Here is a 14,333-nt window from a genome sequence, read left to right on the forward strand (position 1 = left end):
GAACCCCGTGCCTGTGTGTGTTGAAGCACACAAGCACAGGCCCATTTCACTTCCAAAATTCTGCAATCTGCAGGTGTAGAATTACACATTGAGTGTCTCAGTGATAGCTGTATCTCTGATGGAAAGGACATCACTATATTTCAGATCTGAGAGTCCAGAGCTAGCTGCCCTTTCTGATTATTGCCAGCTCATTGGGTCCCTTAGGGACAAACGGCACAAGAGACACTCCAGACTGATGCACATCCTTTGATTCAGGATTCCTTAGGACTGTGGCCCCCTTCCCTGGTTGACAGGGTGTGCACTGTGAGTAACCTCAAGCAGAGATGGCAAAAAGGTTTATCTTGATTACCAACTCGGAACAGTTGGGGGTTGAAGCCTGGAGCACTTAAAGAACCATTCAGAGGTTATGAATGGATTCAGTAAGAATAGTGTGGTAATTAATTAGCAATGTCTGCCATGAGACATGATGGGAAAAGGTGGCATATGTAGCAAATTTTCCCGTCCTTGCCCTTGAGGGCTTCTCTTGCTCCTAAATTGGAGTTGGACGTTAAGTATCATATTCCATGCTTTTTTCTCCCCGGGTCTCTCCCTGGTCTTCTGCAGACTCTCTAAGTGCCGTGGCACCTACTTTCATAGAACGAATACCCCAAGCCTGCCTGATTTCACCATCTCCTGGAGATAGGTCTATGAAAGACATCAGTAGAAGGAAGTATCCACTTTAGAAGAGGGAGCGAAGAACAAGAACCACTTTTCCTGAGATTCTCCTGTATGTGTATTTATTTTTTTCACCTCACTAATAGCACTGGTGCATCTAATGCCTTGAATCCATATTATGCTTGGTGCATCTCAGAGCTTCATCCCCTCGTGAAGTAGGAAGAAACTTTGAGCTTCCAGCGTAACTTAGAACATACTGCTAATACTTCTAATTTGGGGTTCTCCAAATTCCTTATACTCCAGGAACCTAGTAATTTGTGGAACTAGAAATGGGTTACAGTAGAAAGTGTACTAAAGAATACCAACTTTAAATTACAGTGTCTTAAATCCTCTTGTTCTTCAACGCGGTGTGGGAACAACACTTGCCTTAAGCATTCTCCAGATAGTATCCTTTTATCTATCTTCCTATGTAAGGAAAAACATGTGATGCTTCCTCAGTTTCTAAGATGTACTTCCCCATGTCCTCACATTTGGGCATTTCTTAGATGGTGACATCTTCCAACTGATGCTTTTCTTTTTTATTTCTTCTGCCAACAATTCTGTTGTTAATTCAATAGTATCCCTTAAAGTAAATGATCACTTAAAATGAGAAATACGGTTATGAGTCCCCTTCTAGGGGACAATTAATCCTGTCCTAGCATTTTTCACAGTCGTCCTGAGAATGCTTCTCTGAATGGAATATGCCTTTATGGGCTTACTGTTTCCCCTGATTCTCTTCTTAGTTTAATTACTGTTTTCCAAAGCCCTCGCTTTATAGCCTCGTGTTAAGCATTATATTGCAAATCATAAACACACTTTGATTGTTTTCCCAAGAGCAGGTTACAGAACATCAAAACCTGCTTTACGACATTCTGAAAGGCTGGTCTGGTAGCAGCAAATCTGGTAGCAAGATGTGAGGCAACAAAAGCCATTGACACCACTGATTGGATTTCCACACTGCATACGGGTTTAGTGATGTGTGTCTGAACATGTTAATTTACCAACCAGCTGGACTGAATTGTACCTGGATCTGTAGCACTCCATGGTGGCATGTGGGTCAAAGACTTGACTCTTAACACACTACATAGAAGTAATTTGTTTTATGTCATTGTATACCTTTGTGTCCTAAGCAACAGGGGAATGTGGGCTTGTATCACTTCTGAAAATCACAATTGGAGAATGTTTCTTTCTCTTTGCCATGAAAATGAGGGGGAATTGTCATCTAAAATTGGCTTCAGATGTTGAAGTTATACTGATTGAGATTTTTAGGCTCCAGTCATGTTCCATGCTGTGAAGTGCTTTGCCAGAGCAATGACTTGTTAAAATAAATAAAATAAATGTCTTGTAGGATAGGAAGTGGACTGTAAAGTCTCTGCTTTTAGTTCTAGGTAAGGATTGTGGCTATTTTCTTAGATATATCAGCACATTAAATGTGTCCCCCCCCCCCCCCCCCCTCAGGATCCTGTAGCGTATATATAACTTTTAAGATTTGGGTTCTGTAAAGTCAGCCAAGGCTTTTTCAGGAAAGAACAGGGTGTTAGAACAGACTGAGCCCCTTAGCTCTTTCAGAAATGCCATTGGTCTCTTTATTCTTGGAGTCATATTGTTAGTCTTCTGTCTGTTCTATTGCTGCCATCCTTGGACAGGGACTAGATCTCTTTAAAGTGGCATGCTGCTCTTGCTTTTCTGGGGTTTGTGATTTGGGGGAGAACAAAATGGTAGATGGCTGAGAAGTAGCACAAGCCCAATTTTTAATGGGCAGTGTTTCATTTTAGCTCATTCAGAAATATTTGATCATTTTTACCAGTATAAGTAAAGTTTGTGACATAAAAATATTAATGTGGGGCACCTGGGTGGCTCAGTCAGTTTAGCGCCCGACTTTGGCTCAGGTCATGATCTCACAGATCGTGAGCTTGAGCCCTGCGTCGGGATCTATGCTGACAGCTCAGAGCCTGGAGCCTGTTTCAGATTCTGTGTCTTCCTCTGTCTCTGCCCCTCCCCCTCTCGTGCTCGTGTGCTCACTCTCTCAAAAATAAATTTACAAAACATTTAAAAAATATAATGCAACATTTTGTGCAATGAAGAAAGGTTTCAAAGCATTTTTCCCAGTTGAGCTTAGGAATGCTTACATTTGATTTATATTTTGAAGTTAGAAGACACATTGATGAAGACTGGAGATTAGTGAAAATACAAGAGAGTTAATAGTACTGGACTGTTTCTATCATGATGAGAAAAGGGAGTAAAGTATACAAATGGGTACAGTTCTTTGTAGCTATCCTTGTCATAACTGAGAACCCATAGTCAGAAGTTTGTGATGCTGTAAGAAACTCTCAGTGCCAAGGTTTGAAAGCATATTGTCACCAGTCTCCTATATCCTGTATTTATGGATCCCTAAAAGGGAAGCAGTAGCTTTGTTCTTTTATTCATGTGTTCTAACACCTAGAATAATGCCTCAGCCATTATAAAACTCAACAGATATTTACTGGGTGAGTAAATGAATGAGAAGAGAAGCTAGTGATGGAGTTCAGTACTGTGAATTTTGGGGCATGATGAGCAGAGGGATTCTGCTCCTGTCCTGCCCTTGAGAAGTCTTGTGTTCTACAGTATAGTGTCAGCACTGCTCTCAAGTTAGGTTATGTGTTACTCTGAAATGGCGTTGGGGTCCAGCGGTTGAGTAAGGCTTTCTTTCATCCAACAGATTTCTGGGGAGGATAGAAGACTAGGCGTAACTCTGGGTCTAAGGGGGACAGGGTAGAGTGGTCTCAGTGGTTTCAAGTCAGAAACTCAGTGACACACAAATAGAATCCATGCCACACAGCCAAGGCAAGGGAAACTGGCAGAATTGAGATGAGGCGAGTGGTCAGAATAGGGTAGGTGTTCTTGAGCAAGAGCTTTGGGCAAGCCCAAACATCTGGGTAATTTAGGTGTGAGGAGCCTAGAGCAGTGTTAGTCATACAGCTTGGCTTCCACATTACACCTCTGTAGACGTGTCCTCTTCAACCAGGAAGTGCTAGTCATGTATCTGTTATTCTGGTAAATTGTAGTTATTGTATTAAGGTGGGGGGTAGGGGGAATGTACCGACTGTTCTGTCTATAGCACTCTTCAGAGTGATCTTCACTTTTTACTACCTTTGAGCTGTTTAAGAAATCCGAAAATTGTTTTTGTTAAAAACTAGTAGCAATGCAATCAATTATGTCCTGTTGATCATTTTTGTATCTATTTACACATATATAATTATATATGCCTTTGCTCTTTGGATTCTCTTTTGAACCTGTTGTCACATCCTATTTATTAGGATTTAATAAATCCTGCATTTATTAATGAGTTCAGCAAAATCTTTGACATGGGTTCATGCCATGATTTTAAAATTATCCTCTATCGGGGGGCCTGGGTGGCGCAGTCGGTTAAGCGTCCGACTTCAGCCAGGTCACGATCTCGCGGTCCGTGAGTTCGAGCCCCGCGTCGGGCTCTGGGCTGATGGCTCAGAGCCTGGAGCCTGTTTCCGATTCTGTGTCTCCCTCTCTCTCTGCCCCTCCCCTGTTCATGCTCTGTCACTCTCTGTCCCAAAAATAAATAAACGTTGAAAAAAAAAATTAAAAAAAAAATAATAAAATAAAATAAAATTATCCTCTATCAATATAAAATTATCTCTTATTTTTTATTTAACTCCAAGTTAGTTGACATATAGTGTAATAATGATTTCAAGAATAGAATTTAGTGATTCATCACTTACATGTGACACCCAGTGCTTATCCCAATAAGTTTCTCTTTAATGTCCATCACCAAGAATTGTTTGAGAAGGGGTAGCTTATTCTAAACGAGCTGAGATCTTTAATAATATTTTACACTGGAGTACAGGATATGATAGCAGGAAGCTCTCTGGGAAAATGTGCGTTATCGATTCTAGTAAGCTTGAGATATATATATATATATATATCTGCAGATTATATATATATCTGCATAAAGCAGAGAAGGGGAAAGAGCAGAGCTTGGGGGTCAAAAGAGGTGTTAAACTTCACACACATTCAAGGAAGAAATTCCTGTGATGTTTGAAAGGGTGATGTACAGGAGAGAAGCAGGGGCAATGTAAGTGTAATCCAGAGACTTGAAAAACAGTGCTCTAAATGGGTCTTAAACTTCCCACAAAGTTTCTTGGCTAATGAGCCTAGGTTCTATTCACCCAGTTTTAATTCTATTAACTTGTATTGATGTTTAAGAGATAAAGCATCCTCAATCTTATAATAGTAAGACCTATTATTGAGTTTATGGCCAATGTTGTTACAATATGTGTACTTAATAAGACAGGAGCTATGCATGTTTATGCTTCATGAGACATGGATCTTTTATTCTAAATCATAAATGTTTTTTGTTGTGAACATTCAAGAAAGCAAGAACTTGTTCTGTTTCATCTTGGGGAGATATTTTGGTCAGAAATCTTCCAGATGCCCTCCTAGTAGAAACTGTCTTAAGTTATGCATCACTGGCATGTGAGAAGATCCCTTTCATAGGGATCTAGATATATTTGTTGGAGTTATTTTTGCAAAAAGTGGACATGAGGGTGTGATAAACTTATGGGAAATTTGAGATTTATTTATGAATTGAAGATAAACTTATGCTATACAGCCAGTGGAGAATTTTTTGCTTGGTATAGAGAAGACTTTGGGTGGACATAATAGTTTTATTCAACTTGTTTTGAATATTTGCAGAGTTATTGCTCAGAGGAGAAATTAGACTCTTCCATGCAGTTCCTGAGGGCAAAACTAAGGCCAACAAGTGCTTGAAGTTATGAGGAGACACCTGTCAATTCAGTCTAAGGTGGATTTTCTAACAGTCAATGAGGGTTATGGTTCTTGGACTCCTTGAAGCCTTCTCTCAGAGAACATACGGTCACCTGCTGGTGGCCTTATACGAGGGACCCCTGTGAGGGGAAACTTGGACTGGGGTGTCTCTAGGGTCAGAGGCCTCACTGTATAATTATGATGGCTTTCCTTAGAAAACATACAGATGTTCTGCAGCACCAGGAAAAAATGGGGAAGAGGATTTGCTGCTCAGACATGGCTGTAAGTGCTAAATATGAAAGCCATTGTTATTGCAAGTCACCCTCCAGTCTTTCCAGAAAATGACTGACATTCTGAGGCTTAGGAGGAGGTGTTGGGTTTCCTGCCAGACGCAGAAGCCGCTGTTCTGTAATCATTCTTCGTGTGGGCCCAACCGGATTTGGGCAGCAGATGCACTTGATGTGTAATTGTGGCAGTGGCCAAAAATGTAACCAGGATTGGCAGCCCCAGGGACCACATGACTATCTTGAAATGTGACAACATAAGAATTATTTTTTGAAACCAACTGCCTCCCTTTGGCAAGTTTCAAATGTGGGGTGTAGTTTTAGCCCCACTGATAGGGGTTACGGGGAAGGGCTGTTGGAGGGACTGAGGAAAGCAATAGTCTCGGGAACCCAGGTTTGTGGACCTGCTGGTTCTTCTCTTCCCAGTGAACAGCAAGACAGAAAGATTTGGAGGCAAAAAAATCAGGATTTAAAAGACCGAATGATGCCATGCAGTTTTAAAAATGAGGATTAAACCACTTTCAAGGTATAGTGAGCTTGGTAAGAAGGTGGACTTTTCAGGCAGGGCAGGTCCTGCCTCTTCGCTAGACAACAGTGCCAGCTCCTGGGCGAATTCCCTATACTTGAGGAGCTGATCCTAACTTAGAGCCGGGGTTCACTGCAGATGGAGTGCCTTGAAGGAGAGGACAAAACCTGGAAAATCATTGATGACCAACTTGGAACGGTGATGCACCCCTGCCCTCTTGAGAGCCAGGCTTATTCTAGCACAGGGGGTGACAAACTATGGCCCGTGGGCCAAATCTAGCCACTTAACTGTTTTGGTAGATAAAGCGTTACTGACACAGGGCAGTGCTCCTTCACCCGAGCGTAGTTGGAGCTGCTCTCACACTGTACAGTGGCAGAACCGAGTGGTCGCAACAGACTCCGTGGTCCCCCAAGCCTGAAATCTTTGTTATGGGGGCCTTTACGGAAGAAGTTGGCCAACGCCTGGTCTGTCAGGTTATTCCACCGTGACCGTCTTAGAAGAGGATGCTGATTACACTGTTACTGAGTCAGGAGGGAAAGTTGGCAGAAGTTATTAGCAAGGTCTTCCACACAGTACTTTCCACCTTCCATCCCACCTGCTCTTCCTTCCCTGTTCCTCGGACCTGTTTCCCGTCGTTCACTTGAGCTTATTAGAGGACATACACATTGGGGAGTCATACCTAGTAGGATAAAATATCTTGGCCTGTCTGCCCCTTTCTCGTTAGTATTCTGTAAAAATTCTAGGTGTAGAGTAAATTTATTTAACACCTGTTTCATTCATCAGTATATGGGGCTGGGTCCACGACATCCAAAATAGTAATGACAATTTAATGCAACAGGTAACTATTTTGATCATTAACAAGGGTAGGATTTCTTGATCCTATATATAATCACAGTTAACATGTTTTCTAGTAGTGTCTTCTTTATAAGTGGAACAAGCTTTGATTAGTATTTAGTTACCTTTACCTATGATAAAAATGACCAGAATGAACTCTACTCTGTATCATACCGAAACAATGCCTTTCTGCTGTTGAAGTTCATTTAGTTAAATCTTAATACGTCTCTCCTATCGTTAAGTCGATGATACTCGTATACGTTGTTAGAGGATTTTTAGCCAATATAGGCAGTGAAAGAATGTGTCTTTCACAAGTATTCTCTAAGAATCTCAGGGGTTTGTAACAGTGAACGTGGAGATTTATGGCTTTAGTTGGCCAAGTGCATATTCTTCAGCCTGTGATTTGTGGTCTCGTGAACAACCACAAAACACGTCCTTTGCAATTAATTGCCCTTTGTACAGCCTATTTTGGGTCTTACTAACAGCATCCGAAACTGAAGAAAAACTCTACCAGTTCTTACATATTATTACTTGGAAAATGATCCTATTAAAAATTTGCCCTGTGGTAATTTCAAAAGAAGTCATTCTTAAAGACTTAATTTTCAAACTGTGCTTTGAGTCTCACTGAAAGACTTTAGGCGCTACCAAGAAATTGTTTGCCACCCAAAAATGAAAGTGGAAATTTCAAAAATTTTAATATCCTTCGAGTACATAAGTCTTAGTCCAAATCATAAAATTTCTTTGCATAAACATTTGATATTAGGGTTGTAGTGTGTTTTAGAAGTAGAAAATCCCGTGAGAAGACAGTAGCAAAATGTTTTTATTTTTTTATTTCTTTGTCTTATAAAGGAAATTTTATTTAATTTTTTTTGTTTTTAATTTTGCTCTTTGATTTCTTTTTTTTTTAATTTTATTAATTTATATCCAAATTAGTTCACATAGAGTGCAACAATGATTTATTTGCTGTGGGGAGCAGGGTGGTGCCCCAGGTGTAGAGAACAGAGACATCCCAAATGTCACAGGATCTTGTTGACTTGATGATGCATTTCATGTTACATAGAACATCTTAAAAAGCACTTGTCTTAACAGAACATACAGAGCTTTAGAGCTTCTATTTTAACTGTGAAAGATAGTGCATGTACTCGGCAAAATAGAAGATTAAATTATACAAGAGTTTATAAGTGAAAGACCTTTCTTATTGCTACCCAGAGGTAGCCATTGTTCAATTTTCCTGTATATATTTCCGGAAATGTTTGTATGTTAAGTGTACATGTTTTTTCTACAGATGAGAAATCATATTCTGAGGCATCCTCCCCCCTCCCCATACTATATTTGGCCATTTTGAATGTCATTACATAATTCTACTTCATTCTGTGTTACTGCCACAAAGTAATTTATTCACCCATCTCCCTTTCCATATATTTGTTCGCTTTGTTATTTGGCCGATTCAAACAGCACTGCGGTGAAAAAGATCTTTGTAGTATACATCTATGCAGTGTAAATATACAACTGTGGGCTGACTTCCTGAAAGTAGACTTAAAGGAGGGTCAAAGGCTGTGTGTGTGGTTTTCAGTTTGAACAATTACTGCCAAATGTCCCTCCGAACTGGTTGGTCCGATTTTTACAGTCCTAGCATAACAAGGACTTAGAATGGCCATAGCTACAGCACATTCACAGCATGGAGCCTGCCTGGGATTCTCTCTCCCTCTCTTTGCTCCTCCCCCTCTCGTGTTCCTCTGCTCCTCCCCCTTGCTCACACATGTGCTTGTATGCACTTTCTTTCTCCGAATGAATAAAACATTAAAAAAAAAAAAAAAAAAGAATGGTCATAGCTGGAGATTTTGGAACAGTATCCTTATCATCCTAGCTAACATGCTAACATTTATTAAGCATGTTCTGTGTGTACTGTTCTTGGTGCTTCCTTTACTTGTAATAACCTATTGAATCTTCACAATGACCCTGCGGAGTAGGCACCCATTTTACAGAAAAGGAAACTAAAACTGAGTCATACAGGAAGGTTACTTAACTAAAACGGAGTCATATAGCAAGGTTACTTAACTTGCCTGCCTATACATCACCATAAGTAGTGAGTGGCTGAAGATTCAAATATATTTCTGTTGGTGATAGAAGACGAACACAGCCAGCTTGGATTGGTAGAGATGATTCACAAAATGAGAGACAAAAGTCTGGGACATAGCTGTGAATGTTTACCTCAGGAAAAGTACAAAGAAATAATGCAAAATTTATTCTTGTGGGCAAAGTGATGTGGAGAAAAATAAACGTACTCTTAGGCCTTTTAAGAGAATCGGGGTGGGGCGCCTGGGTGGCGCAGTCGGTTAAGCGTCCGACTTCAGCCAGGTCACGATCTCGCGGTCCGTGAGTTCGAGCCCCGCGTCAGGCTCTGGGCTGATGGCTCAGAGCCTGGAGCCTGTTTCCGATTCTGTGTCTCCCTCTCTCTCTGCCCCTCCCCCGTTCATGCTCTGTCTCTCTCTGTCCCAAAAATAAATAAACGTTGAAAAAAAAATTTAAAAAAAAAAAAAAAAAAAGAGAATCGGGGAGGCCCTCTTAGAATTTTTTTCACTAGCCACTGACCAGAGATTTGGAATAAAAAATTGCACCAGTTGAAAATGAGGCCAAGTTAGAAAACCGATGTGTGTGTGTGTTTTTTTTTTTTTTTTTTATCTTCTAAATGAGTTGGTTAATTAAAGCCTGGTTTTTTAAAAACGTCAATTTCTTGACTGTCCCTTGTGCCATACCAGTTTCGTTTTCTAGCAAAAGGGTTTTTGTTTTGTTTTGACAATGGAAGAAAAGTAGATAACAAGAAAAGAGTTTAATGCTAGTCAGGCAGAAAACAAAGCTCGGGGTGTCCCCCCGGCAGGTCTTGTCTGTCAATGTCCTCTAATTCATGGTGTCAACCTACCAAGGAAACAGAGTGAGTTGGATTAAAGAAATAGTAAAACTAGTGTTGGGCACCCCCCCCCCCCACCCCCGGCAATTACCTTATACAAGAAGTAGCTGTTGAAAGTTAAGTGTTTTATAATTGGGTCACTGAACAACATAAATTTTAAAAAATGATTTGTTTTAAGAAATTGGGCCCTCAACCTAAGTACAGTACACGCTGGTTTTCTGTGACCACTGTTAGAATTCCATAGAATCTTACAGCTTATGGGACTTTAGAAACAGTCTTGTCTTACCCTCTTGATTTGGAGAGAGAAAAATGAGGCCCAGAGATAATTAAACTTGCCAAGAAATACTGATTAAGTACACCGAAAAGTAGGTTTTGGGATCTCATCTTCAGATGGCCAATCTGGGCATTTTCCCACCATACCATCACTCTGAAAATAAGTGATGTTTGCAAGTATTACCTAAATGTTAAATTTTCTGATGATTACTAACATAAAATGTTGATATCAATTTAGTGCTAATTATTTAATAGACCTAAAGATAGGCATATAAGCATAAATGTTTGTAACACTTTGAAAAGGAATCAAAACTAGATTTTAATATAAATTATCCATTCTATGGGTAGAATAAAAAAGGATTTAATGTGATTGCTAGAATTTGTATTCTCATGGGCAAACCTTCTCTAGGTGTCATTAATACCCACAGTATTTTAATTTTTTTAATTAAAAAAAGTTTTTAATGTTTATTCATTTCTTGAGAGAGAGAGAGAGCGAGCGTGAGTGGGGGAGGGACAAAGAGAGAGGGAGACAGAAAATCTGAAGCAGGCCCCAGGCTGTAAGCTGTCAGCACAGAGCCTGATGCAGAGCTCGAACCCACGAACCATGAGATCATGACCTGAAGTCTGACACTTAAACAAATGAGTCACCCAGTCACATCATACCCACAATCTGTTTTAAAAGGGGAAAATAGAACTTTTTAAAAGAATATAGAATGAAACCAATAATCTCGCTTATTAGAGAAAATTTCTAATGGGATCAGTCAAGGCAGTAATCAAAAGTAGGGTTAGATGTATATGGTTTAAGGAGGGATTTGTTTGCAATTCCAGTGTCCAGAACTGCTCTGTCCTATCACAGCTCATCTTCACGAAGTCTTGAGAAATCCCCATGAAGCCGACTGTTAGACTGGTGGATAATGGAACAGGAGAACAAGTTAGGGAAAAGCTTCATAAGTGCTGTCTGTATGCATACGTCTAAATAGATAAGGCATTGATAAAGGGGCCAAAGAGTTCCCGCAGAAAAAGTCGAGAGAGAGGGATCAGAGCTAATCCAAGCAGGACATCAGACCTTAGAATAATGTTCAGAATGAGGGTGATAATTCAGAAATGTTGAATATAGCAAAAATAGCAATAAAGATTTGGGGAAAAGCAGTCATTTCTGGCCACTAACCATGTTTGAGTTTCTTATACAATAAGGTGGTTAAGAGTGAAAGGCCAGTTTCTCACTAATGTGTATTGCTTGTGATTAATCTGCGGTCTGTTCTTAGGAAAGAGGTCGCCCTGATTGTTTCTCACTGGCCCTGAATTTCTAGTGGGGGGACCTTTGGCAACTCACTCGTCTTCTCTTTGCCCCTGTTTCCTTCTCACTAAAATGAGTGCGGTGACTTCCTGCCCCACCCAGTAGATCACATGAAGAGCACAGTGTGTAGAACGGTTTTTGACACAATAGGCTGTGCATGTGTCATTACTGCTGCTGCTTCCCTTAGAGCTGAGACAATTTATGCAATCTTGTTTATTTTTCCACTTGTTTCTCCATAACAAATAAAAAAGAAGGGACGCAGATGGTTCAAAGAAGAACACATGTCAGAGGCTGGTAACACCTAGGACCCAGTTGCTTCCCAGGAACATCAGACATGTACTTTCATCAGCAGTTTCTTTCATGGACTTCTTAGGAGAGAGTCTTCCCCTCGGCGTGTCTCCGTGTCCTGTGCTCTTTGGGGGGGGGGGGACCCCCGAGAACAATTGCATGCATCTCTTCCTGGCCTGTGTCTCTGCATAACAGCAGCCGCACGACATAGGAACAGAGAGTTGATTCGCAGATGTGTTTCACTTGGCTCCTGGAGCACACATCTGTGTAGAAGAACCAGGATCGCACAGAGGAAACTAGAGACACGTTGCCAAAATGAAGAACTCTGAGGATCACCCCCAGGAATATAGTGATAACAGTACTTTTACGAGAAGCTTTTATATACGTTAGCTCATTTGATTTTCTCAGCACTGAGGCATGTGAAATAAAAATGAAGCTGTCTTCCCCCTATTTTGACTACAGTATCTAGGTCTACTCTTAATATGTTTACATTATTAAAGCATTTCCAAAGTGTAAAGATTTCTCTCCCAATGCTAATCTTCAGCTTCTTAAATGGTCTCCTGCTCTGTTAACTGCGACTATTAAGCTTACAACAGATGGGCTCTCGTGGGACCCCAGACAGGGGACAGAATTTTGTTGTAGTTTTGGACATTTGCCCTAGTTTGAGGGACTAGAAAGACCTGGCACCTTCTATTTCATTTTATAGGTTCAAATACCGTTGGCTATCACTGTGGGTTTTGGCTTGCTGAATGCACTGGTAACTGGGGTTTTGCTAACTTTAATTCTCCATTTTAGGAGGAGAGAAGGGTTCAGCATTTACACTGTCATTGTAACTATTTTGTTAACATGTTAAATAATAGTCAAGGACTGTTCTAAAAACTCATCAGATTTCTTAAGCTTTTTAAAACCGTGCAAGTGTAATACAGTCTAACTTCAAAGCTGCTGCTATAGCCTTTGTCCCCATCATCTGGCTTGTTCAGTCTCCAGATGAGTTCCGATATTCTTTACTGCCAGCCTTTAAGGCACCGTAAGCACTGATTACTTTGCCTTCTTCTTGTGACTACTTAAAGAATAGTTTTGAGAGGCACCTGGGTGACTCAGTTGGTTAAGCCTCTGACTTACGCTCAGCTCATGATCTCACAGTTCTCGAGTTCAAGCCCCACATTGGGCTCTCTTCTGTCAGCCCAGAGCCTGCTTCGGATCTTCTGTCCGCCTCTCTCTCTGTCCCTCCCCCTTCTCAAAAACAAATAAACATTTTTTAAAAGCGGGGGGGGGGGGGGGGGGCGGCGGCGCCTGGGTGGCTCATTTGGGTAAGCATCCAACTCTTGATTTTGGCTCAGGTCATAATCTCATGGTTTTGCCGGTTTGAGCCCCACGTGGGGCTCTTGCACTAACCTCGAAGAGCCTGCTTGAGATTTTCCCTCTCTCTCTCTCTCTCTCTCTCTCTCTCTCTCTCTCTCTCTCAAATAAATACACTTAAAAAAAAGAATAGTTTTGAAATGACATTTCTTTTATCTCACCCCATAGACCTGCCTCAAAAGATTTGCTTAGAAAAAGTGTTTTTGAGATAAAGTATAGGACTGAAATGAAAAGTCCCACCTTGAAACTGCTATCTCAAGGACTGAGATTCTTGACATCAGTTAATGGGTAGTGACTACTTCATTGTCTTGTAGCAATGTACCTGGCCCAGCACCTTCCCCAAGGGGACAGGGAATAGCAGTTGTACCAAGGTGCTCTCTGAATGTGAAGCTAAAGACTGAAATTGCCCCCTGAGTCTGTTTGATCACACAAATGACTTACAGCCACATAGGTTTGCAAACATGCCTGGAAAGCCCCAACTCCAATGCCGTCTTCTGATGCACTCAGTGTTGCTGTGGAGCCAAAGCCACAGCCCCCTAATTTCGGGGGGAGGTGAGGGTTCAGGCTGGCAGGGAGCTGCCATCCACAGAAGCCCTGAGGGCCCTGGTGCTGGCTTCATGTCACCCTGTTTTGTAAGATGAGTAATGTGTGTTCATTTTACTACTTTCCATCCACTGTCCGGCTTTGTTCTACCTTCTCATCTGAAGCAGTACCTAGTTTTGGTTACATCAAATGAAACCCTTCAAAATTTTTACTGTCTTCTGGAGTCTGAATAAACTAACTAAAAAAGTTTAATTAACAGCTGGCCAAATCCTGTGGTCATTTTTTAAGACAACTTTCCTTCTTTTGTGGATTTCATCCAGACATATAATTGAGCAATACTGTCCTCAGTGTGACACAGAGATCCTTTGTGAGATCCTTTGTCCTCACATAACACACTGTGCCCTTCCCAGTACTATTGTGTCCCCGAAGGAAAGCAGTATCATAACATGGTGTGGCTGAGTTCCCACTTCAATCCTCCTACAGTCAATAACACCGTAACAACTTTTGTGGTGACAGATGGTAACTAGACTTACTGTGGTTGCCATTCCG

At 41.0% G+C, this 14,333-nt stretch overlaps 1 protein-coding gene across 6 annotated transcripts in view; it reads left to right on the forward strand.

The window, feature by feature from the left end:
• Positions 1-14,333, forward strand: part of DAAM1 (dishevelled associated activator of morphogenesis 1) — a 176,534-nt gene that overhangs the window by 103,132 nt on the left and 59,069 nt on the right. The window lies entirely within an intron of this gene.

The sequence above is a fragment of the Leopardus geoffroyi genome, chromosome B3 (assembly GCF_018350155.1).
Source record: "Leopardus geoffroyi isolate Oge1 chromosome B3, O.geoffroyi_Oge1_pat1.0, whole genome shotgun sequence".
Lineage (NCBI taxonomy): Eukaryota > Metazoa > Chordata > Mammalia > Carnivora > Felidae > Leopardus > Leopardus geoffroyi.